The sequence below is a fragment of the Pinus tabuliformis genome, chromosome Q (assembly GCF_031772625.1).
Source record: "Pinus tabuliformis cultivar Carrire ecotype Pingquan chromosome Q, CPIR1, whole genome shotgun sequence".
In the NCBI taxonomy this organism is placed as follows: Eukaryota; Viridiplantae; Streptophyta; class Pinopsida; order Pinales; family Pinaceae; genus Pinus; species Pinus tabuliformis.
The window spans coordinates 602,992,223-602,996,503 of record NC_142296.1 but is presented as its reverse complement, the minus strand read 5'-3'; positions in this window follow the sequence as shown (position 1 = coordinate 602,996,503).

Genomic DNA, 4,281 nt, shown 5'->3' with positions numbered 1-4,281 from the left:
CTAGTCATGCGGGTGCATAAACAAACAAACAAGCAAAGGAAAGCAGTAACACGGAAGCAAAAACAAGTAAGAAAAATAAAAACAAGAAAGCAAAAGAAAAAAAGAAAGAAAACACTACTCCTACTCCTAAGCTAAACAATGCATGGGCCTACTCACGTGAAGTGATATTTCCAATGCAGCCACTGGCGCATTGGTTGGCCCATGTAAGTGAAGGCATGGTTGACAAGAAATATATTTAGGCAAACCAACAAGAAAGAAAGATAAAACAATGAAAACCAACATGCTCGAAGTTTGAATGCATCCACAGAAAAGAAAAGAGTAAAAGCACATGGAAGGCACTCTGTAGACGTATCATGGTGTTGTATCACACTGTGCACAGACGACAAGCATGTACACTCTTTCGACCTTGACAAATGAGAAAACATGCAGAAAGAAGAAAAATTTTGTTTCACAACATGAATTTCTACGTATGACTCCTCCAATGCATGAGCGATATGGTCGCGTGATTCAACTTTAGGATGTGAAAATTGTAGATCAGATTGATTTTCAATGCGAACAAGAGAGTGATGAGGAGCTTGGGGTGATTCAACAGTTTTCTGATCGAAAGTGGAACTGACCTCAGGGTTGTGAGAACCTGACATAACCATTAGCTCAGGCTGAAGTGCCTCGACAACTTGAGGGGTCTCCACTTCATCAGAAGATGTATCATCAAAGACCAATGACTTAGAAAGATCAACAATAAGTGAATCAAAATCGTGATCAAATGAATGAGTAAAAAGATCATGACAGCCACGATTAGAAATAGAAAATTTCACCCTGTGAATTTCCATAAATGAAAGATAAAAGATTGGATGGATTTGGAAATAAATATTTTTCCTCTCCCCAAACAAATGACGGAATGACATATTGTGTGTTCTGTGATGATCGGAAGTAGAAGCATCTGGTTATGACTTTTCACAAGAAAAATCAGGAATAGCAGACTCATAGAAGATGTCAAGATAAAGTAGAGGAGGTGTGGATAGAAGGAGGTCATCCTTCACCGCAGGTTCTTCTTCAAATTCCCGCAAACTCATACAAAAATATGACAATGCAGGTTGGCTACTCAACACCAACTTCGTTGAAAAAATTGATCCTTGTGAACATCACATGTGGAATTCGGAACAGATAAACACAAGACACCAAAATTCAGAGGATCAAAGGAACCAAAGGACGGAGGTTGAGAGAACGAAATCACGTGACAACTATCAAGGTTGCAGTCCAAATATGCACATATATCCAAAGCAGGTGGGGTGGGAGGAGGTGACATTTCAATAGATTGGTTCGCAACTTGTCCCACCTCGTCCTACGAAGCTAGAGTTGTTTGATGAGAAGAGGATGGAGGGTCACTTGTGACAAAAACCTTGTCCGTCTTAGATTTAGAAGCTCTAATACCGAGGTATGCTGGGAGGGGTTCAAATGATTCTAACTCATGTGGATTTTTAGATACGTGAAGAAGATACTGAAATTTTTCTTTGAGAAATTTCCAATCAATTTCATATTCAGGGATTTGAAAATCAAGATTTCAAAAGCGATCCCAAAATTATACAATAGATTCATTAAGTGATTTCCGTAAGTCTAGAATTTTTTTATTGAGTGCTTTACGGTCATAATGGAAGAAAGCATTACCTAACGCTCTAATCATGTGATTAAAAGAGTGAATAGAGGCTGCGGGCAATGTGAAACACCATTTCTTAACATGCCCTTCGAACATGTAAGTGAACAACCCACAAAAAATGTCATTCGAGGGGACTTCATTCCTTTCACAGAAGCCGAAAAGGGACACTTCGAAATCATGTGCATCAGAAAAACATGCCGAAGTTGAGATTGTGATGTAAGTCATGAATGATGTGTAGATGTTCAAAACAGACTTTGAGGGCTTAGCTTGTCATCTAGCCCTCCTTCTAGCACCAAAAATGTTGACGGTGTTGGACCCGCCAACATGTCAAAGGGATCTCCCCAGTTAGAAGTCCCAACTTTACCTTAGAACATTTGGAGTAGGAGTCCCAGCAGTGGGTAGTAAAGTAGTGCCTTGACTGCGATAGCGTGCAAAGGTAAGTATGATCACTTTGTCAGAAGAAAGTGTGTGACCTTGCAGTGAGTCAAGGGATATGCATGGGGGTTCCAACACATAGAGGGGAAAGGGAAGTGTGCCCCTTAGAAGCCTGTAATAGTACGTAGCCTAAACGGAACACATAAGTGGAATGACATCACAAGATGGAAGTGGAATATTCCACAAACCAAAGTGACAGGTTAATCTAACAACACGCCTTCAACAAGATTCATACAATTGCATACAAAATAGTTCATACACAAATGCGTAAGTTAAACAACATACATTTCTAAAGCAACCAGAATAGTCTAATTACAATAATAACATATGCATGAAAATTTGTTGGATCAGTTATATTATTAATTGAAAGTTCCATCCATACATACACCATCGACAACAAGACAAACAACATATATGAGTGGGTTCTCACAAACAAACAGATTTAATTAAGTGGGTTCTTAATTTACATCATAAACAAAAACCAAATTTGGTGGCTTTTTCCCTTTGGGTTTCGACGTGAAAAACACCGTGTCAAATGTGTGTGTTGCTCATGTGATTGTTCTATGAACATGTATGTTTGAAATTGTTGATTCATTGTTTTTGTGAATGAATGCTCTCATAATTAAAATAATATAAGAAGGGAATATAAGCATAATAGAAAAAGAAAAAGAGTTTCATAATTACGGATTCACCCCCCCTCTCATCAATACCTTATTTAAACAATTGGTATCAGAGCGAGGTTCCTTCAGCAATAGTCTAACCATTGGAAGGAATATCTATAAGGAATTATGTATAGGCAAGAGAGTCATGAGGCTTACTCAAGTAGAATACTAGTCTTTGATGGGACAAACTTATGCCTTTTGGAAAGTAAGAATGGAAGCATATCTTATGTCCTTGAGAGTAAATATTCAGACTTTAGTACTAGTAGACTACAATATCCCTAATATTCCTCCCACTGATGGAGATGGTAAAAAAATATATGGAATAATTGTTACATACCCCGATGTGCCCAAAACATGACCATAATGTAGTGTACTCATTCATATATGTAGTTCATAGCCTTCCTAAGACATTGATTGGAAAGTTCCATCCATACGTAAACCATCGACAACAAGACAAACAACATCACTCAGAAGCTAAGGGAAAGGCCAACTTGACAACATCCTCTTGATGGTCTTTGGTGACGAATTGATACCAAGCTTGGTATTGCACTATTGTGTCCCTATACTATTTGGTGATGTCTTTCTGGAAACGAACTCTTGCCTCCATGGCTTCTAGGTATATAGTTTTGGAACCTTTTTCTAACTTATCTTGAAGCATGTGCAACATTGTCCTGAGTGTGGTTGGACCACCGATTTACTTCTGCATGTTTTCTGTGCTCAGTTGCAAGTCATCGCTGGTGGCCTCTTGCATTAACTTCTCCATCAAGATGCCAATCTCCAATAAGACATGGTTCTTCTTAATGGCTTGAGTGAGGGATCTGATTGAAGGGATCATGTGTGTCCTCACTATGACATCTAGACTCTTGAACAACCATGCATAAGAAGCATCAATGCTTACGATGAGCAGAGAGAGCTGCTCATAGTTCTGGATCAACATTTGAATAAATGATTTCTCTAGCTTTGCCTATGGCTTCATTATCTTCTATAAGTAAAGTGGGGCTCCCTTGTACCTCATTGTCCATTCTTGTACATGCGTAATAGCAGTGTGGATGTCTTTAAGAGTTTGGGAAATCTTCATGCATCGGTGTTGAAAACCATACAGATGGATAAATGCCTTGTTCACAGTGACAAATCTGCCATACAGTTCCCACATGGTTGTCTTAGGAGTTGATACTTCAATAAGTATCACTTTTCTCATCTTTTCCATAATGGATCCTGCGGATTTTTCTATTCTCTGCCTGCCTCTTGCAAGTCCTTTTCCATTCGATCATTCTCTTCTAACAAGAACTTGACAATTGTACTTGTGGCTTTTGCATAAGCCTTATAGGCATCAGCCATAGCACATGGATGTCTCCTAACATTTGGCACAATAACCCTTTCCTCTATATGTGCATGTGACGCGTGATCAATTGGGAGATGCTTTCTTCGTTCCTGTAAAATCCTTTGTTGCGACTCATCAAATGATAGATTGTACAGATCTATCACTGGTTCATCATTAAGGAGAACAACCTCTCCTTGCTCGCTCGAGAC